The following is a 23,616-nucleotide window of genomic DNA, read 5'->3' as shown; positions in this document are numbered from 1 at the left end:
TTGCCTGTCTGTCAAGAGAGGATAAAGCTTACAAAGCTGATAAATGTTTCTGATTAATTGATATGTATAATGGCTTTTCTTACAGTCAAGAGAGAGTTTCTATCAGCAGAAATTTATAAAATTATTGGGTTACTATCATTTTCCAAATCAGCCAGTCTACCATCCTTCCAGGAACTCGGGATCTATTAGTTAAGGCACCATTATTAGAACATCAGCTTCAGATCATCATTAACTGGTGTCATCAGGTAATCTAGTCAATGCAGTGCGTAGTCATCATAAGAACTTCACTGAAAAGCTTATTGGCTGCTAATAATATTACAATTCCCAAGTTTTGCTACCATTTTCTGACGGTTGTCATATCATGACAGAAGAGTGATGAGATCTGACCTTTAGAATGAAGCTAAAATGCAGAACAACTCCAGAATACATACACAACACATACATATGTGTACACATACACAAGAAAATGTACCTTCTAACAGGAAAGATCCACAATAGAATCAAGGTTATAATAAGCAAAATTTATCAAGAGACATAAATGGTTGCCCGCCATCATGGTCAGCCCATATAAATTAGCCAGTAAGTGAGAAACATGTTTCTAGGAAGCTTCAGTGAGCTCCTGTGTAGAATTATTGAATAGCTTAATATCTGGGTCACAATCAAAGAAACATTGTGGGTATTTATACCAACAAATGAGTCAGTCATCTTTGAGTGATCCATCAAAATTCACAGCCCACATACATTCTGCTTCCATTAATAAAAGATGACTGCATTTACCTTATCACCTAGAAATGAACGGATGCAAAGCAGTGCAATAATTTGAGGCTGGCTTTTTTTGCTTTGGCTTTTTTTAAAAAACTAGCATTTCTGAGAAAGCTAAATAAAATGAGCCTAAAAGCAGGCCAAAGGTCCCCTCCTGGGCCCAGCCCACCACTTGGTGCCTTGCCATGCTCAATTACCCACTCAAGTACTTATTCCTTTGAGGCTGTCGTAGAATTGCTCAGAGTGAATTACCGCCATCCTTCTGCTGGATCAGGAAAGTGGGTTGACCTGTTCCAAACACCTCCCACAGAAACCTGTATTAACATGCTCCTCGTATAAAATTTTAGAAATGTAAACAGCAAACCCAGGAGATAACAGAAGAGAAAGCAACACAGTAATGTGGAAGGCACTGTGTGAGTTACATTATGAACTTGCTTCAATTTGTGCAAATAGCTAGAGATGGGCGATCAGCATCTGATTTGCTCCAAAAGAGGTCAGAGCTTTTAGGGTTTCCCAGCTGAACAATTGGGAACGCTTGCAAGGGCTTTCCATATATTGGAACACTTTTTTTTTTAAACCTTTTATTGCTTCATCACCACCTTAGGGGAACCAGAAACCTACTTTTGGGTAGACTGGGACAAAAGCAAATGCTCCCTAGCTAGAGGAAGTATTCTCTTCCACTGAGGAATGGAGACAATATTTGCACAAGCACACTATACAAAGATAGATATTCCTTGGAAAATCCAGGAATTTTAATCACAGACCTTAGTGGAAAAATATATTCTACCAGATACTGGAAGGGCTTGTTTCTGTGTTTATCCCTCTGACCTGTTTTCTCTGGTGAGTCCTGATGAGATTCAGGTGTGTCTTCAGAATCAGGATTAGCAGGAGACCTCAGAATCTCACTTGGCTGTCAAAGTATTGCCGGAAGCTACCAATTCTAGGGAGCAGCTGGAGATGATAAATTGCTGAAATCCATTCTTGCTCAGGGTCCAAGAGGATGGAGGCTATTGAGGATGCTGGAACAAAGATGTAGTGAGTGCCTAAAATTAAAGGCTGGCAGGATAAAAGCTTCTCTGTCAGGGTAATTAGTCAATACTTAGGGGGACATAAAGTATGTTGAAGATTTATATCAGCGGTGTAACTTACACCACTATTGTTTGTAACTTAGTTTCTTCTGTCTCTGAATAGCCCTCATATATGAAAAACCATGGTACAGGATGTATCTCTTCAGGAACACCTCTTCTCAACTATTCCTAGAGGGCTACACAGGAATCTGAGAACGACCCAATTTGACCAATTTTGAATACTATACTTTCCATCCTAGTCCTGCTACTCCAAGCTATTAAAGTTACTTGAAATTACTAAACTGAAATAAAGCAACATCAGTTATAATAACTGCTATATATAATAACAATTTCTGAAAGATTAGTAAGCATGTGAACTTTCTTTTTTTATTTTCAAGGTTTATTAGGTTTTTATTTTTAAACATATATCAACATCAATACATGAACTGTGTTGCTTTTGGGTATGATTCATATTAATACAAATAACATTAATTAATTATTACATTAATCAAACTTATATAATCCTAATATTAATGTACTTAATTATTTTAAAGTAGTTAGTCAATATTTCAGTGTTCCATTCTGACGACAATGATCTTGAACATACATAGCAATACCATCTTTCAACTTCTCAACTTTCCATCTAATTATTACTTATTTTCAATTTATATAGAAATTATAACTATTTCTCCTAATTCTTATTTCTACCTCTATTCTAGCTTCTAGTCAGGTCACTCTTATTAATCCTAATGTTAAAACACATATTTATGTTAATACATAGTCCTTCATATAAAGGTGTATATTCTTATTTCTACCTCTATTTCTAGTTTTTAATCAGCCCATCATTATATTAAAAAAAGAAGGGGAAAAGGGGGAAAAATAGTTCTATTCTATCCATCATCCCTTGCCCATTTTAATACTTCAATTCTTATTCGTTTTTTGGCTTTCCTCCCATACTCCTCTCTTGGATCTTTGTCTCTGTCAGCATCTGTATCTTCATTATTCCATCTAAATACTACTACTGTCTCTATCCTCCTAAGCTGCCATATCTCCAGAGTATCCACCCATACTCCTATCTCCCTTTCAAAAATATCTTCCAGACTATCCAATTCCAATTCCATTTTTACATCTCTGAAGAAGTTTTTCTCATCCTCTTGTTTTATTTGGTGATTTGTCTGTTCTATCTTTTCCTCCATTCTTTCCACTGCCTCTTTCCTGGACTCTTTGATCTTCATTCATTGCCAGACGTATCATATTTTCTACTTTGTCACATATGCCTCAGATTAAGTCTTTTATCTCTCTTTGGTTCTTTATCATGGTATCCCTGATGCTTTGAAACATCCATGCCATTTCTCTTGAAATCTCAATAATTTCTCCCTGAAAAGGCATCTTGTTTTAGTTTCATAAGTCCACTTTTAGTCAGGGCCACAAACAATATATTTAGTTCCAGTTTGCTCATCAAAGAGTTCAATGATCATAGCTCTTTATATCTCAGGGTTATTAATCAAATCCATTTAAATAGTCCAGACAGTTTCCACACAACAAAAGTCACTTTACTTTATTTAAAAGTCTTCCTTATCACAATAGTAAAGTAATTAATTATAGGACAGTTAGTATCACCACAATCCTTCAAAAAGATGTTGCTTATTTCTTCTGTCTAAATTTTCTTAGATTTGTAGTGGTGTATATTACATTCACCAGTAGATGGCAGCATCGATAGAGGTTTCAGCGTTGTTTCAAACGTGATAAATTAAAATCCAAATTTAATTCAGTTTATAGAGACAAAATTAAATACTCAAATCAATTCAGGTACATAGTTCCAGCATGTTATAATGCCTTTCCATAACAATGCCTACCCAGTTTAGAATCCAATATTTTTTTTTTTATTAAAAGATCTTTAGCTTTTCTTCTCTCAGTTCCTTTCATTCTGGTCTAGGACTTTTCTCTCTCTGATTATTCGCCACTTTAAAAAAGGTAATTCTCTTTTCTTTTTAGGATTTTCTTCTTTTTTCCTTTAAGTCTAGGGACTAAATGCAAAAAATAGGAATCTTCTCATCCAGCTCCAATCACTGTTCACCAATTCTGTTCCAGCACCAGTCTTAGGTGTTCCTCGGCTGCCCCAGCTTCGTGGCAGCTATGTTTAGACTGCCTCTTCTCCTTGATGTGGCTGAGAGGGAAAGAAGAACCCCGGGCCATGCAGGAAAGTTGTGACTCTCCACGATCATGCAGGGCACCCCTCCTTGCTTTGCCTCCCCTACAGGGAGGCTTTGGCTCCTCTCAGAGCCCACCAACGGGGAGGATTCAGCATGGGGGGTGAGACCCACTCATGTCCGATCTCGCCACAACATCAACTGGAAGTCTCCACAACATCAACCGGAAGTCCTGTAAGCATGTGAACTTTCAAAGGGCATGATTTGAGCATTCCCTTCAATCTCCCAGAGCTCTAAATCCACCAGAATCCTGTCTTAGGGTCTTTTCATGAGAAGAAGCTGTCTGGAGCACTTGTAGGCAATCGCAAGTCCTCTCCTATCCAGAGGACTTTATTAAATAGTCCTTTATTTAAGATCTAGTCTACTTTCTAAACATTCATTCTACTGTGGTCATGAGTTCACACTGTCCCTTTCATCTACCTCCAGGCACACTTTCTCCAACTTCAGCTATGCTCTCATGCACTCCCTCACACTGTCCCTCCCTTGCACCAACATGCACCCTTGTGCCCTCTCCCCATGCCACACAGTGCTGTACCTCATGTTCATCCTTCCCTGCAGCTCCCACACATTCTCGTTTCCTCCCCCAAGTCAGTAGCACCCACTTGCTTGCCTGAGAACCTGGGACTTGTAATTTTCTGTCGGCTTCCTCAATGACTTGTTATGGAAAGTCAGCAGGAAGTTGCCTCGCCTAATAACTGTGGAATTTTATTAAGGACAGCAACCAAAAGTGCAGGGATTGCCTTCACTAAGAAATGTGGCCACCCTTTATGACTGCAGCTTAACAATGGAAATTCCAGTCCCAATTGCCATTATCCTCCCAATTGAGGATTACAGTGCTGTTGATCCAGAGTCATCTGATTACCTGTTCCTGATCTGACTGACCACGGTTTTCCAAAAATAAAGATCAAGCTAAGGGGGCATCTTTCAATCCTGTTCTTGCTCTTAAAAGCATCTCATAGCAGCTGGAACCAAATAGGATTGTGCCACAAAGGGACAGTGTTCATTACGTAGTGCTAAAGCTGCTCCTGTTTTCTCCCAAGATTGTAATTTGCACTAAAGAGAAGTTGAAGTGGCAAATGGAAAAATTAGAGCGCAATCAAGAACATACGTGTTGATAATCACATATATCCCAACAGTATAATTCTTTGCTGCTGCTACTCAGAAAGAAAGTCCAAAAATTACTACTGAGGGAACAATATATTGCTTTCTGATTCACTTTTCTAAGTAATACATTATCCCTTTATATTAGCACCAATATCTTTATGAACTTACAGATAGAACACCATTGCTAGCTTGAAAAAGGCAGACGACTCCCAAATAGGAGCTTCAAAGAAATAATAGACATTGTCTAAGTTGTCCTAGTATCTGAGATGCTTTTAACAAGCTATTACAGATGATTAATCCATGACCTTTACAATAAATTAATCTATGGCCTTTATTTTTATACATTCATGAAGAGAAACCAAAATTAAAAAATTCTCAATCAAACAGATCACTAATTAAAACTTTTTGCTATTCGAATAATGGGAACATCTCTTTGCACAATTCAGATTAAACATTTATAAGGGAAAATCATCACTGTATTTTTGCCAGTCATTCTCTCTCATTCCAACCCACCTCACAAGGTTGCTGTTGTGGGAAAAAGAGGAGAAAATATTATTTATGTTCACAGCTTGAGTTACTCTGAAAGTAATAAAGGCAGGATAAAAAGCTAATAAAATTGTGAGGAGTATCGTAAGGCTAGAATCCTATAAGATGGTGTGGCCTAGAATGCCATGAGTTTTTATAGAGTTTATGTTGTTGCTGATTTTTATTCTGATTGTTTGGGGGTCTTTGTGATTTTTATGATTTTGTGTTTTGCCACTCAGGTTTACAACATTGACTGCTATACAAATCTTTAAAAATAAATACAAATTTCACTCTACTCATGCTAGCATATTTATATGATGAGCATTTAGAATTCTTCAAATGTTTTTTAAAAACTTAGGCAAAACAATTCTGCTCTTAAATGTTATATTCAACTATAACACCGATCCTGTGCAGGCTGCACTGACTACCTGTGGTTTTCCGAGTGCACTTCAAGGTGTTGGTTACCACCTTTAAAGCGCTCCATGGCATAGGACCGGGATATCTTCGGGACCGCCTTCTGTTACCACATGCCTCCCACCGGCCGGTACGCTCCCATAGAGAGGGTCTTCTCAGGGTGCCGTCAGCCAAACAGTGTAGGCTGGCGACCCCCAGGGGGAGAGCCTTCTCTGTGGGGGCACCTACCCTCTGGAATGAGCTTCCCCCAGGACTTCGACAACTTCCTGACCTCCGGGCCCTTCGCCGCAAGCTGAAGACGTATCTATTCTTCCGAGCAGGACTGGCTTAAATAGGGTTTTTAAATATGGATTTTATTGGGGTTTATTTTATATTTTGTATTGTATTTTAAATTTTAGGCCATATTGAATAAGTTTTTTAAAGAGTGTTTTTATTGTAACATATTGTATTATTTTATCTGCCTGTTCACCGCCCTGAGTCCTTTGGGAGAAGGGCGGTATAAAAATTAAATTATTATTATTATTATTATTATTATTATTATTATTATTATTATTATTATTATTATTATTATTATTATTATTATTATTTTGATGTATAGGAGGTATATAATGGAGAGGCTTGCTTTGGTAATCATTTTCTTCCAACACTTAGAACAAGCTTATATAAAATGAATCAGTTGGCTGGGTTAAGTGTTGTTACAGTGGAATTGACTGTGTGGAATTAATTTAACCCAGTGTTTCTCAACCTCAGGAACTCTAAAATGTGTGGATTTCGACTCCCAAAATTCCCCAGTCAGCATGCTGCCAGGGGAATTCTGGGAATTGAAGTCCACACATCTTAGAGTTGCAAAAGATGAGAAATGCTGGTAACCTATGACTGATGAGGATTAAATTGAATTCCCTAGTGATAGTAGACTAGTAGACTAAGTTTAAGTCTGTTCTGGTTTTTATAGCACCTCAACCGTACTTGTTGACACAGTTAAGAGGGTTGCAGAAATAAGGTCTGTAAAGGAAGCAATATAAAATAACGTTCATTTCCATACCATAACATTTGTGCTCCCAAACCTCTCACAGAGCTGACAATATGCAGGGAATATGTGGTCAGCAAGTGGTCTCTCTTCATCTCATCAGTACGAAAGTGCAAAAAATAGCATCCGGTCAATGTCTACCTACTGAGCCCCTCCCATTCCAAGAGCAACTAAAATCTCTAGACATTCCCTTCCACACGCATGAGAAATAAAGGGCTAGTTTCCAGCCTTCTCCCCCCACTCCCCCCGCACTCCCCTCTAAGTTTTCAGTTCATTTTGTATGCATTTGTTTGGTGTTTTGCCGAATGAAAAGGGGAAATAGAAATCTGATCAATTGCTCCAAATGTAAGCAGACTACATAGACCCTGCTGTTCCTCCTACATTGACAAATCTCTTGCAAGCTGTGCCGCTGAATGGATTGCAGAATGGCTGACATGCTACCAGCCACTTTCCCAATAGCTGTAACCACAGTTGCATGTTTCAGCAATAACGAGTGGGAAAAGAAGATGTACCTTAAAAATAATGTCTACCACAGGCATTAGGAACCAAGGGTGACCCGTGCAGAGAAATCAATCTTTTTCCTGGTCTTTTTCTCATTAGCTTTCCTATTCCGCTCTTTCCTTGCCTTCTTCCTTCGATTGCCCAACAAATTTTCCCACTCCTTGCCCTGCAGAGAGACTCTCACAAAAGGACAGTAAAGTATGTCTAGTCTAACAAAGAGAAGGACAAGGGATGACATGATAGCAGTGTTCCAATATTTAGGGGGCTACAAAGAAGAGAGGTCAAGCCAGTGGTGGGATTCAGCCAGTTCGCACTACTTCAGGAGAACCGGTTGTTAACTTTCTGAGCAGTTTGATGAACTGGTTGTTGGAAGAAATCATTAGGACAGAGAACCGGCTGTTAAATTATTTGAATCCCACCACTGGGTCAACCTGTTCTCCAAAGCAGCTGAAGGCAGAATAAGAAGCAATGGATGGAAACTAATCAAGGAGAGAAACAACCTAGAAGTAAGGAAAAAATTCCTGACAATTAGAACAATCAATCAATGGAATGGCTTGCCTTCAAAAGTTGTGAGTGCTCAGTTACTGCAGGTTTTGAAGAAGAGATTGTCTGAAATGATATAGGATCGCCTACTTACGCAGGGGATTGCCCTAGAAAAGCTTCAAGGTTCCTTCCAACACTATTATTCTTTTTTTCTGAGGTCGGATTTGGCTCTCATCCTTGGCCATTTCCTTCCATTCTTTGGGCCACTCTTGCCAGAAGAATTGCTGGGTTGGATTGATGCAAATGGTGAGGTTTCTGCCATTGCCAGACTGCCTAGAATATTGCCTGTCATTTAGGCCAGGGGTTCCCAATCTTGGCAGCTTTAAGACATGGACTTCAATTCCCAGAATTCTCCAGCCAGCGATCCGGGTCTAGGCTATGTGCCTGCAGGGCTACGTAGCATTGTGATCTTGCTGAATAGTATATAAAGCACCTACAAAGTTTGTTGTAGCCTGCAGAAAATTATTTTATTACCTGCTGCAAGTTTCAGCTCACTATCCTACAACATATTGTTGTAGGCTCAGACAATGACTTGTGTTCATGAGTTTAAGAACCATGGCTTATGACTTAGCAGACTCTAGCAAATTTTGACTTACCCAGTAATAAGGATGCTCATAACTATATAAAGTACCATATTTTTCAGAGTATAAGATGCTCCAGACTATAAAACGCACCTACCTTTTTTGGGGAGGAAAACAAGAAAAAAAATCTGCCTCTGCCTCCCATCAATTTGCCTCCTTGCAGCAAACAGCCTGTTTCAGTTTCAGCTTCAGCATAGCCTGATTAGCACAAGCAGCTGATTGTCGGTTGGATCAGCCTCCCGAGGATCAGCTGTTTCAGGCTGCAGGGATTGCCATAGCCTATTGCCGCCTCCGTTTTCAGCCTCTGTGTGCCCCATTTTCCTCCCGTTCCGGGCAGCGGGGATCAGAATGGGCAATAGGCAATGGCAATCCCTGCAGCCTGAAACAGCTGATGGTTGGGAGGCCGATCCAACCAACAATCAGCTGCTTGTGCTAATCAGGCTGTGCTGAAGCTGAAACTGAAACTGGTTGTTTGCTGTTTGCAGCAAGGAGGCAAATTGCTGGGAGGCAGAGGCCAAAGGGTGGGGGCCGGCGAGTGGGAGGGGCTATATTTGGTGTACAAATTTTCAACCTCTTTTGGGGGGTGGGAGTGTGTTTTATACTCCAAAAAATACGGTAGTTTAAACTTTTCAGAATAGGCTTTGATTATTTTCTCCCTTTACCTTAGTTAAGGCCAGTTTGTAAAAGTCATCAACCGATCACAGAGTAACTCTCCCAAATGAACTTTTCATGTAATCCCCTGTTCTGCTCCTTTTGATCCATTTAGCATTTACTTTTTTCAATGCAGAAACTGGATTGAAAAACACTGTGGAATTTCACCCAGCCCACTCCTCATTGTATAACAATAGATATTAGTGCTTGTGTGTCAATCAATATTGGAAGAATCTGTCATAAATAAAATATCAATCCTTTAGCCATGCAGCCCTGAAATTAAATACTTCATTTTGGGCAATGGCCTAATCAGGTGAAAATCTAAGGCCATGATAATTGGGTTTTGACATTAAACTACATGAAACAGCTCTTCCCCCTGTTTAACAAATTGCTAGTCATTGCACTCTAAATGCAAATTAAGCAACATGGAACTTTGCCGCTCTTTGTTTCATGGTCTGTGTCAGCAAAGAGAAGGCACCCCACTCCATCTATAACCACTGCTGGACAAATACTGATTAGCTACTTGGTCCTACTGGATCGCATTTTGGGTTCATGAAGCAGAACAACTAGTGTACAGCCAGCAGGCTCACAAATACTAAAGTCTTCAAGCTTGAGGTGAAAGCATTGGTTGAATACTCCAATAGTACACTCAATTTCCCCTCTGTGTCCTTTATAAATATATTATATACATTCAAATCCTGTATTTACAGGCTAAAGCTGCTGTTACGTACTTGAAATTGGCTTGTTAGACAAGCTACATCCAACCCCTTTCACAGTGGTGGGATTCAAATAATAATAACAATTTGCCCAGGGTCAGGTTGGCTGTCACGGGAGGCTCATCCCACATGTGTGTTGGAGCTGGAGGATGGGGATGGGCCACGCCTCCCACGACAGCCAACCTCCTTCGCTCCTTGGTGGCTGTCTTTGGCTGCCACAATTAAATGCCAGGTCCATATGGAACAAATCCCAGGAAGTGGGCCTTCTTTGTCACTGCATGTGACCTTTGGAACAGAATCCCCATCCCACCCCACACCCAAGATTCATTTAGTCTGCACTTTTAAACATTTTATAAAAACCTGGATTTTAACCCAGCTCTTGGGTTAGAATGATTGGGTTGGCCCCTTCAAACTGGAAGGAGGAGAGGAAGGGTAGTTGTGTTCTTTTGGACAATTATTTGTATATGTGTTTATGTAATTATTCCTTTACCTTTGTGAATCTATTCAAAATAATTTGGATTTGCGTAGTCTAGAAAAGTAATATAAATAAATACAGGTAGTCCTCGATTTACAACCATTATTTAGTGACCATTCAAAATTACGACAGCACTGAAAAAAGTGACTTGTGACCGCTTTTCATGCTTACAACTGTTGCAGCATCCTCATGGTCACATGATCAAACTTCAGACACTTGGCATATATTTACGACGGTTGCAGTATCCCAGGATCCTGTCACCTTTTGAGACTTTCTGATAAGCAAAGTCAATGGAGAAGCCAGATTCACTTTACAACCGTGTTACTTATTTAACAACTGCAGTGATTCCCTTAACAACTGTGGGAGAAAAGGTCCTAAAATGGGACAAAACTCACTTGACAACTGTCTTGCTTAGCAACAGAAATTTTGGGCTCAGCTGTGGTCCTAAGTCAAGGACTTATGTAAAATGCTAGCCCCACCAATGACACCTTAAGAATGTTGAGAAAACAGGACCTTTGGATCTTATATGGTACGTCTTGGTTCTCTTCAATGTCTTGTAGATATTATCACCAACTGAGTAGCACTTACAGCATTATTCACCTGTTAGAAGCATCTGAATCTAGTTTTTCCTTCTTTTCAAAGAACCAATGAACAATGTAGGAATTAGCAGCACCAATTGCCTCTTCAGGAGGATACTTTGCAGAGTAGAAACTGCCTAGGTTGGTGTGTTTGCAATGACTTCAGTAACTAAGATTCTAGCCAACATTATTTGTTCAAAAAGCTGACTTCCCTAAACTTACTTTTTTTGTTGACAAAGTGCTGTTAATTTTTTTAAAGAGGTAATTGTTAGGTGGGCCTTCAAAACAAATATATTTATAATTTAATCTCAGTGATATTTGGGCAAAGAGGCAAATACATATTGCTTTCCATAGAGAGTAAATTGATGAGTTGTGTTGTGACCCAGGTCCAAGTAGGTAGTAGGAAACTCAGTCCATGGGGAAAAAAACCTGTATTCGAACAGCTGAGAATTACTTAATTCCCAGCGTAGTTCAACTAAATTAAAAACAAATTCCTCCCAACACAAATTCCTCAGTTCTATCGCAAACCTTGGTCCAATTGGGCAAACTGCCAAAGGCCTTTCTTTGCAAATGTTCAGAAGTCACAAAAATAAATGCAAGACATAGACGAAGCAGAAGACGAAGCTACCAACGTTGTTTTCCAGCAAAGAGCCCAAACGCCGTTACTGGTCTTTTAAGCCTTATGGGAGGGGCCAATCATCTCTTGGCCCTATTCCCGAGTCATCCTCTTTGCTTGAGCTGCTCTTGCCTTCTGGCAGCTCTTCTCATGTGTGCATTAGGAACAGGGTCCTTCTGTTCCTCTGCCTCACTACTATCAGTCTCTGGAGGCTCAGGAGTCCGCACCTCACTCCCTGATGGCCCTGGCCTCACCTCAGCCTCATCGCTGTCCAACTCCATTGCCAGCTCCGCAAGCTGCTGATGGACCACAAGTTGTAGAAATACTGCTGGCCACTTATGAATATTTTCTTCTTCATATTTGTTTATTTATATCCCTTCTTTATTATTTTTGTAAATAACTCAAAATGGAGAACGTATCTAGTACTTCTTCCTCCTCCTATTTTCCCCACATCAACAACCCTGCGAAGTGAGCTGGGCTGAGAGAAAGAGTGATTGACCCAAAGTCACCCAGCTGGCATTCATGACTAAAGTGGGACTAGAACTCACAATCTCCCAGTTTCTAGCCTGGTACCTTAACCACAAGACCAAACTGGCTCTCTATAATTCTTCAGGTGTTCTGAAGAAAAAACAAGATATAGTTTTCCACATGTTGGCCCTCACCCATCTCTTCAGGTCCCCAAACTCTTCCCATTGCAGAAGGAGGCTTGAAGAAGACTTCTGCTTGCATTCATTTGGGCGCAAATAGGTTGCAGATAAAGCTGCACAGCATTTCTGGGTTGGTTCTTTTGAACTAGTGTAGTGACAGGAAGGAGACAGTCATTAGTCCCCTATGCATTAACAACAGTGGTTAGAGCTCTGAAAGACATTTACACCAACGGAGCAATTAATAAAGAAACTGTGTCAGGAATTAGGGACAGCCAGCCAAATTGCCTATTAGCAGGCAGCCCTACCATTGCTTTATCATTGCTGTGTGCCCACAACTGGCTTTAAGAGACATAAGGATGTTATACTTCCCTAGTTAAACACAAGGATTTTTCCCCCTTAGGAAACCAAATTGAAACTTGGGAACAAAAGTGTAAAAAGGAACAACTGTTAAAAAACATTAATAGGTAGTTGGTGAGCATATTAATAGTTAGTACAGTTTGTATATTAACTGTGGGGGGCACATTTGGAATACTGAGTTCAAATCCAGTCACCACAATACAAAAAAGATGCTGAGGCCTTAGAAAGAGTGCAAAGAAGAGCAGCAAGGATAAGAGGTCTGGAGGCTAAATCATATGATGTAAGTTAACTAAATATGCTTATCTTAAATGAAAAAAAGACTTGAGGGGATTCTTGACAGCTATCTTCCAATACTTGAAGGACTGTCACAGGGAAGGAGTTGATTTTCTATAGCAAGAGTCTCCAACCTTGGCAACTTTAAGACTCGTGGACTTCAACTCCCAGAATTCCTCAGCGAGCAAAGCAAGATAAGTCATTCCATCCCAGATGCAATGATGAAACTCAAAGTCTCTTGGTGATCCCTCATCCGCATCTCAACAGGTTCAGTCACAATGCTTTGCTGGCTGAGGAATTCTGGGAGTTGAAGTCCACAAGTCTTAAAATTGCCAGGCTGGAGACCCCTGTCCTATAGCACCTGAGAGTAGGAGAAGTAGCAATGGGTTGAACTTCAGAGGGGTAGGTAACTATGCTCACAAGTGGTGTGGCAGTTCAGAGCCTCTATGGTGATGATAGGCTTGTCAGAAATATTCGCTGTATCACAGATAAGCAAGAGTAAGTCACAATGTGTTTTTTTTTTCATTTTTATGCAAAAGATTTATAAGCAACCAGCAGCTCATGTACTGTAGATAATGTATTTTCTCTAATGAAAGAAATTAATTTACCCATTTCAGCAAAACCTATCAACTTCACCAACCCTTCCTCTGTGGTGGTGGGTAGTGTCCAATCTTTCCATCTTTGTTATACAACAATCGTACTGCTGTGATTATATATTGAATAATCTTCTATGGCATTCTTCTAACTGCTTGTCCTGATAAATAGTTAAGTTGTACAGTATTTTGCTTTCTTTGTAAGTGTGCTATTATTTGCAGAGCTGTTATAGATGGATGCAGAGCTTGAAGTATTAAAAATGTAAATTTATATAAGCATCGTAAAGAATAACATGGCTTCATACATTATCTCATTGACCATGTTAATATCTTAAAAATTATATGCCCAATACAGAAAGGATGAATGGGGGGAAAAAACTTAAGCTACTAACTCCAGTTGCTGATTTTTCAAAATGCAGATTGTGAGTATAGAGATACATTAGGGGAAATGTATAAAATCACTAGCAAACAAATGTCTAAAATAAAACAGAACACACAAAGGAGGTGAGACAATTCTAAGAAACCAGAGTTAAAATAGTTAAGATCATAAATTTCTGACATCCTACATCTTCAGACTTTGTTTTGAAGTTTTAAAACTGTTGTTTTATCTCTTTATATTCAGGAATGAAAGCATCTCATCTTTATGAGTCTCTCACTTTGGTTACCCTTATATCTACTAAACAAGATCTTTATCTCTATTGGCCAGAAAGCCTACTTTAGGCAAAAGCAATATGCCTAACTGTAAGAAAAGACGACTGGAACAATTGCTGGCTGCATTTCTTTTTAAGTTTCTAGTGACTTCCCAAACTCAATCTAGGCCAGGGATGTCCCAACCTTGGCAACCTTAGGATTTGTGGACTTCAACTCCCTAGTCCACAGGTTCTAAAGTTGCCAGAGTTGGGCACTTTTGCTTTATACCCTAAAGCTATGTTTAAAAAATTGGGATGAAATATATAAGCAAAGGAAAATTTGTGATTTCAAAAATTAAAAACAGTGCTCAGTTTTTGATGCATACGGGAAATTAGGGAGTAATTTCCTATTCAGATATGGCTACAAGGTATGCCTTGTGCTTTAGATGATCTTCTAGATGTTTAGATTCTGGCTTAATCACAGCAATATATTCAAGTGGGAATTTATATACCTCAGCCTGAGCCCTGGTACTACGTTAATACTCTGACTTATAGCTCATTTGATGGGATCCAGATGAAGCTATGAGCAAAACCAAGAGCGGATCAGCTTGTCAAGAGAAATCCCCAACTCATGCCAATTGCCCTTCTCATTCTGTTCTGTGGATTCCAAACTATAGTGAATCTCACAAGATGCTTTTTCAAAAGGCAACTGGACTTTGTTCTTCCTTGAAGACATTCCGTTTCTCATCCAAGAGAAGTCCAGTTGCCTTTTGAAAAAGCACCTTCAGGACAATCAAGACCTGGATGACTGAGAATATCCATAGATGGGTGGGCAATTAATTTTCCCAAGGGTCAACATTAGAAATTGGGATTCTTATGGAGGGCCAAACCAATAGGGCTGTGAAAGTCCGTAGGCACGCTTGCACACAGGTTTTTTTTTTAAAAAGCAGTCACCTTCAAAATAAAAGCAATGCAGTTGTAATACATGCAATTTTGAGAAAAGATATGAATGCATTAAGAAGCAACTTAGAAAAATGTAAGAATAGATTAGGGCAGTAGTGAAATGTAAAATCTATTACTACCGGTTCTGTGGGCGTGGCTTGGGGGGGTAATATGACTGAGTGGGCATGGCCAACTTTTTTTTTTTTTACTTTTAAAAGCATTTTTTCTACAACCTCTTTGGCCGAAGAAGTTGTAAAAAAAATGCTTTTAAAAGCCTCTGACAATCAGACAACTCAGAACTTTTTAAAAGTATTTTTTCTACAACCTCTTTGGCCAAAGAGGTTGTAGAAAAAATGCTTTTAAAAGGCTCTGACAATCCCAGCTGAGCCACACGTTCATCAGAGGCTTTTTTTTTCTTTTAAAAGCATTTTTTGGCAGAAGAAAAAATGCTTTTAAAAGTTAAAAAAAAACCTCTGATGATCGCGCGGCTCAGCTGGGCATGGAGGGGGGCAGGGATTTTTGCTATCAGTTCTGTGAGCCACCCGCCACCATCGCTACCGGATCAGGCAATCCGGTCCAAAACGGGAGCATTTCACCCCTGGATTAGGGGCATTTAAATATGAACATGACTGATGAAAGATAGAAAAAACATGCTCTATTCATGCTATATGATACTGTATGCACTTTTAACAAAATATGTCTCTGTGTTCCTTAAAGTATGGTCCTAGGACCCCGCCCCCCGCCAGGGGTCTCCCAAGACTTTCTCAGGGATCCATTAAATCAAAAAATATTTTCCAGACTGTATTATTGAAAAACAATACAAGATTAAAACTACCATCGAACAATTCTGACAAGCAATAGCAGTCAGATACTGCGATACTGCGATAGCAGTAAATACGGTACGTCAATTTTAATTTTTAATGTGTAAATCATCTATAAATATTATTCAGGTGAGAAAAAAACCCTCTTGTAGGGTCCTCTGTAACTTTTAAAAGCGGGAAAGAGTTTTTGAGAGGTAAAAAGTGCAAGAAACACCGATCTATAAAACTAACTCTGCCTATGTCACTATAAGATCATTATAGCTAATGTAAAACATCTCCAGACAGAAGATTTGCATCACTGGTATTTGTAGTGGATCCCAATGTTCTTACAATTTTGTGAAGCTGAAGCAATTTATTTCTGACTCTGATTTATTTCCAATTTACTGAAAAATAAAGCAAAATCAATTCTGAGCCTATGAAACTCAAATCAGCCTACATTGAAGTTTCATCATATCACCAACCCATGGTCCAGCTTCCAGTTCCCTCTGCTTGTTTCTTGGCAGAAGCATTATTTAAATTGAAGCTTTCTTTACTCTCCTGCTCCCAAATTCTATTTCTCCTTCATCCATATATGCCACTACCCTTAGGGATACTTTAAAAAAAAACACCAACACTCAGTACAAAATTGCTGGCATATTCTTCTTCCATCTTTTCTTTTTCAATCCAATAGTAAATTGATGCCAGGGAAGCAAGATATTTTGGTAGATTTCAGTGGCTTTATCTACATTTTTAAAATCTATCCTACACTGCATTCCCATATAGCTTTCTCTCAGGTTATTCTTTTACAAAATAGAAGAGAAATGTATACAAACATAAAAACATGGAGGGGGAAGGCTGGGGGCAGGAAGTTGCAGTAACTTGCTGTCATGCCCGTTGGAGTCTGAATCCAAAGGGGAAGAGGAACAGCTGACAGAGAATGAGAGAATGGATCCTTTGGCTGTGGAAAAAACTGGGGAAAAGCAAAGTCAGGCTGGGCAGATCAGGGGAGAGGTAGAACAAGGGGAGGGGGTTCAGATGAAGACCAAGGCCCACCCCCTCCTCATCCTAGGCAGCGCAGGGAGGAATGGAGAAGAGAGCAACATGGGTTGCGTGGCTTACGAGAGAGGAAAGAGACCTGATCCTCCTTACAAGACACTGGTGCTGCTGGAGTTTAAAAAGAGAGGCAAATGGGAGGGGTGTTTGTCGGGAACAAATGCTAAGTTTATCTGGTGTTTCTTTGAATCCTGGCATCCTCCCAACTGGCTTGATTTACTGCCGTGCTACTTTACTTGTTGAATTCCTTATTTTGCTTGCCCTGCCGGATTAATTACCTTGTCCTGCCTTTGGAGGTTTTGTTAGAAGTTTTCTGATTACAGCGTTTGGGACTGAAGTATTGCCAGCCAAAGACTATTACAGGTTGGTGGAAGAGCTCTCTCCAGGCCGGAGAGTTGAAAAGGACATTGAGGGCACAGTTGGGGATAGTAAAGGGACTCATATCGGTTCTCTGGCTGTGTTGCCTTTGTGTCACGCCCAGGGTCATCACACTTACTGATCAGCCAGAGAGACACAAGATGAACACTAACTGGCTGGTCTCTGAAAACACTAGATTTGCAAAGGGAAGATACCTACAAAGACAACTCGAAGATGATTGCAGATAGGTTTTCAATTGTTTTATGTGGACTTGGGGAAACAGAAACATTATGAATGAGCAACTCAGAAATAGAAAGACCTCCTCCTGGTTGTAAAAAGTTTTGTTACAGCAGCATTAAAAATCTGAAGTCCTGTTTTAATATTCATCATGTCATCATCAATCATAGTTCTATCTTCCATCTCTTTACTTACGAATAACCTCCATTAAATCTCAGTGACATCTCTGAGATGTGAAAGGGCCGATGCTTTATTTCTAAAATACAAGGTTTTTAAAAAGAAATGCATACTTGCAGCCAATTATGAAATAGATATAAAATATTTATTTTGTTTTAGTATTTGATGGATATCCTCCGTATTAAAAAAAAAATCTGTGAATGTTTTTACAGTGACTTTGGTAACAATCTGACCCTTAAATTTGTTTACTGAAAGTGGGAAATTCTGTTAATTGGCTGAGTAATGACGTAATCAAATTGGGGTCTTTGGGGTATGTTGGGATACAATTTATATCATTCAGTATGATCATACTGAATGGGGTCAGCATGAGTTCAATGCATTCAGAAGGCAATCCCAATCTATTCCTGGAAAATAGTCTAGAATTATATTATATTGTTCACTGCCTAGAAAAGAGGACTATGAATGATTAAATAATAATGTGAAGTCCAAGATAGCATTTGATTACATGTACAAGAGGCAGCTGTTGGACTATTACACTGAGTTCTTCGTCTCAGTAAAAGCAGTGAAGGAAGTAAACCACTTTTATAAGACAGAAGGAACTAAGTGGGAGGGAGTGTAGGAGGTAACCAGGCTAAGTCTGAGGGAAGGGTCAAACATGCCATCAATCTTGAGTCTCTTCACGCCCACAAGAGGTCTAAGTCCAGCTCACTTTGAATTCCATTGATTTTTACCTACTGCCAACTTGCTTTAATCATTAGTAGTTCAGATTCTTGTAGAGAGCTTCAGCTTGCAATAACCCTTTATATTCATTTGAATTGCCTGGATTTCCTGATTTACCTATGCTTGACAACAAGCAAGCAATTGTTGTACAGTTTGATGGGACCAAAGATGACATAAATGTAATCCCTTAATTCACTTTGTAACAACAGTACACTTTTTCATATTAAATACAGATAAGTACTCAACTTGCAATTATTTGTTTAAAAACTATTCGACGTGTGCAGAGTGATCTTCAAACAATCCCTGCATTTACAACCATTGCGTAATCCCACAGTCATTTGATCAAGATTCAGGTGTTTGGCAACCAGCATGTATTTACAACAGTTACAGCATCCTGGGGTAATGTGATCATCATTTGCAACCTTCCCAGCAGGCTTCCAACAAGTAAAGTCACTGAGGGAAGCCAGTTTATCTTAACAACTATGTGATTCACTGAACAACCACAGCAAAAAGGAACATAATAAATTCAGATGTGACTCATTTAATAACCATTTCACTTAGCAATGAAAGTTCCAGTCCCAATTGTGGCCACAAATTGAGAACTACCTATATACATTTACTAGACAGAAAAGTGGCTGTTGTGTAATTAGTTTCTATTACACCAGGAGTACTGAAAAATTGTTTTAGCAAAACTTTCACTAAAGACTTAACTGCATTTTAACAAGATGATTGTGTGAAACGATTTGGATTAATTTGCAGCTAAGCAACACACACAAATGTCTCATACTTTAATCTGGTACGTAGTCCTACTTTTAACAATTTATTGTGACTTCCACTTCAGAAATATCAGAACTCTCATAATGTTTTCCTCCCACTCCCCAACAACTGGTCATTTTGACTCTTTACCGAATGCAATGCGAAATGGGGGTATTTTTACAGTATGACCTAATGGTGAAAAGGCTGTGACATGATCGTATTATCAGACTTCCAAGTACTCAAAAATAAACCTGCAGCTGAGTCAAATCCAGAAGGGGCAATTTTTTAAATTATAGGACAGCAAGAGAGAACAGAACTGGAGGCTCTGAATCAGGAGAAGTATAAATACCATGTGTCCTGCTTTTTTCTGCAGCTACTGCCATAAAAAAATAAATTCTGATTGTATAAGCACAGTCCAGCTGCAGTTTTACAAGTTAGAAATGCCCTAATTTAAAGTCCTGTTGATACGTTTAATCTTTCCTTATTCCTCTAGGGTTCATTACATACTCTTCTGTAAAATTATATTAGAACCATGATGGCAAACCTATGGCACCCATGCCAGAGGTGGCAACACAGAACTCTCTCTTTGGGCACACGCACTGTCGCCAGCTGCTTTTCCAGATTCCGGCGTGCATGCACGCGCTGGAACCCAGAAGAGCAGCTGACCGCCACGCACATGCGCACCAGCCAGCTGCTTTCTTCTGGGTTTTGGTGCTCCAGCACACACGTGCATGCGCTCCAGTTTCGGCTCTTGGTGCCAAAAAGGTTAACCATCGGTGTATTAGAATGATCAGGATGCAAAATATGTAACTGGCACAACTGAAGCAAGAGCATTCAAGCAGATTTACTTATTTATTTTAAAATTTTATTTATAAAATTTATAGGCCGGCCATAAAGGTAACCCTGGGTGGCTTCTAAGCTCTCTGGGAATGAAACTGTTTCCAGCTTTTTAAGATGAACTGTGCCCATTTGGGATTACGGTAAGTGCACATGCACTTCAAAAGTTCTTGTAATATCTTTTTGAGAATTCACTAAAATTGTGAAGTATTATTTTAAAACCTTTCTGTCCAACTGTATAGGAAAGGAAAACATCAGTCTTATATCTCAATTTTATTGCTTTACAAGTTAAGACTTTAAAGGGAAGGAAATACTGCATTTATGAATATGTTACACATACATTTACCTGCAAACTGGAAGGAAAAAATACCTTTGGAAATGGATCTTAGAACCTTTTTAGCTCAGAGTAAAATGTTTGTAAATAGGTTGTGCCATAGTGCCATCTACTGTACTGATGTACATTTTAAAGTGACCAGAAGTTATTCTTGCAATAAAAAAGCATTCCAGGAAGGAAAGGAAAGCAAGTGGTGATGACACATTTTTGCCAAGACCCGGCATAAATCAAAACAAAAATAATAGCTGTAAAATTCCATGCAATAGTTCACAATTTAACAACCGAGATAAACTAATATTTATAACCAAAACAAATCTAACACAACCATATGTGTAGCTTTCAAAAAGTGTCCTCACGTCCTGAAGAGTGTACACACACACACGATTAATATAATGTAAAATAAATACAACCTGGACAGTAGCAATTTTGATGGCAGATTCAAATACTCAGGCCCCACATCAACACACTAGTGAAAAGATCTTTAGACCCCTTTCAAAGATTCTCAGATTTTCACAGCAGTGAAGGGAAGGAGGCAGCTGAATTCAGCATCCCAGAGCCCAGTCCCTGAAACCACAAAGCTAACTGTAGACTCTGTTTTCCTGGATCAGGGAAACAAAAATAAGAAATAAAGAACAACCCAGGTTGTAAGGCAAAATAAGGGAAAACTGATATTGGGGGACTGTGATCAGAGAGCTGTAAACTTCAGAAGCAAAAGTTTGAATTGGGCTCTAGCTCAGAATGGGAACTACATTGGCAACATTATAAAATATTATAAAAGATGGGAATTATTGTCCAGCGACTAAGTCATGTCCAACTTTGCAACCCCATGGACTATAGCTCCCCACCCCCCACCTTCCTGGAATTTGTTCAAATTCATGTTCAAGCATCAATGACACTATTTAAGTATCTCATCCTCTGCCGTCCTCCTTTTTCCTTTCATCTTTCCCAACATCAGGGACTTTTCCAAGGAGTCCTCTCTTCTCATTTGGTGGCCAAAGTATTTGAGCTTCAGTTTCAAGTATCTGTCTTTCCAAAGAATAGTCAGGATTGATTTTCTTTAGGATTGACTGATTTGATCTCCTTGCCGTTCAAGGGACTTTCAAGAGTCTTCTCCAACACCACAATTTAAAAACAGGGCAATATATTGTAATTAATCCAGGTTGTTCAAATGAAACTTTGGTATAAAAGAATAAGCCACAATTACAGGATTGATTCAGGTTAGTCTGAAGTAATAGACTTGCAGCCTTCAAACACCTGTTTGTGTATGTGTGTGCCTGAGAATGTATGTATGTGTGAGTATGTACGTATACATTTAAAAAGATGTCCCATTGGCTACTTCCAAATCTAAAATAAATGTAACTTTCAAACCCATATCTCACCTATACACGGGGACACATTGCTTTATTTGCATGTATTATTATTATTATTATTATTATTATTATTATTATTATTATTATTATTATTATTATTATTATTATTATTATTATTATTATTATTTGTATACCGCCCATCTCCCGAAGGACTCAGGGCGGTTCACAGCCAATAAAACAACAGAAAAACATATAATACATATAAAACAGCAAAAAGAATAGAAAATTCAATTCAATTGATGCCCTAAAACTTTTAAATACAAATTTAAAACCCCATTTAAAACCCCTGATTTAAAAATCCCAATTTAAAACTACGTTCAAGCTAGTCCTGCTCTTCGAAACAACAACGTCTTCAGCTCGCGGCGGAAGGATCTGAGATCGGGAGTTGACGAAGCCCCAGAGGAGCTCGTTCCAGAGGTAGGGGCCCCACAGAAGGCCCTCCCCTGGAGGTCGCCAGCCGACATTGTTTAGCTGACGGTATCCGGAGGAGGCCCTCTCTGTGAGCGCACTGGTCGGTGAGAGGCTAATGGTGGCAGTAGGCGGTCCCGTAAATATCCCGGCCCTAAGCCATGGGCGTTTAAAGGTGATAACAAGTACCTTGAAGTGAACCCGGAAGACCACCGGGAGCCAGTGCAGATTACGCAGGAGGGTGTTACACGGAGCCACAAGGTGCTCCTCTATCACCAGCAGCCGCATTCTGGACCAGTTGGAGTCTCCGTGTACCCTTCAAGGGGAGCCCCATGTAGAGAGCATTACAGTAGTCCAGGCGGGATGTAACAAGGGCATGAGCGACTGTGCATAAGGAAGCCCGATCCAGAAAGGGGCATAACTGGCGTATCAGGCGAACCTGATGAAAAGCTCCCCTGGCGACGACCATCATATGATCTTCTAAAGACAGCCGTGCATCCAGGAGGACGCCCAGATTACGAGCCCTTTCCGTGGGGGCCAATAGTTCGCCCCCAATGGTCAGTGATGGAATTAACTGACTGTATCGGGCCGCCGGCATCCACAGCCACTCGGTCTTGGTGGGATTGAGTCTGAGTCTGTTCCTCCCCATCCAGACCCGTACGGCCTCCAGGCACTGGGACATCACTTCAACAGCCTCGTTGGGGTGGTTAGGGGTGGAAATATAGAGCTGAGTATCATCAGCGTATAGATGACAACTCACCCCAAGACCACGGATGATCTCACCCAGCGGCTTCATATAGATGTTGAACAGAAGAGGCGAGAGAACTGACCCTTGCGGCACCCCACATAAGAGGCGTCTTGGGGTCGATCTCTGTCCCCCTGTCAACACCGTCTGCAACCGGTCGGAGAGGTAGGAGGAGAACCACCGATGAACAGTGCCCCCCACTCCAAGTCCCCCGAGTCGGTGCAGCAGGATACCATGATCGATGGTATCAAAAGCCGCTGAGAGATCTAATAGGACCAGGACAGAGGAACAACCCCTGTCCCGAGCCCTCCAGAGATCATCAACCAGCGCGACCAAGGCTGTTTCCGTGCTGTGACCAGGCCAGAAACCGGACTGGAATGGATCAAGATAGACAGTTTCATCCAGGTACTGGGGAACTCTCGTGCAACCACACTCTCGACAACCTTTGCCACAAAGCGAAGGTTGGAGACCGGACGATAATTTGCTAAAATAGCTGGGTCCAGGGAAGGCTTATTAAGAGGAAAATTATAGTATTAAGAGGAAAATTACAGTGAGTCCTTGAGTTACAACCACAATTGTGATCAAACCGTATGTTGCTAAGTGAAACATGT

Source organism: Ahaetulla prasina, chromosome 1 (genome assembly GCF_028640845.1).
Source record: "Ahaetulla prasina isolate Xishuangbanna chromosome 1, ASM2864084v1, whole genome shotgun sequence".
Classification (NCBI taxonomy): domain Eukaryota; kingdom Metazoa; phylum Chordata; class Lepidosauria; order Squamata; family Colubridae; genus Ahaetulla; species Ahaetulla prasina.
The sequence above is the reverse complement of the archived record's forward strand: the minus strand, read 5'-3'. Positions refer to the sequence as shown.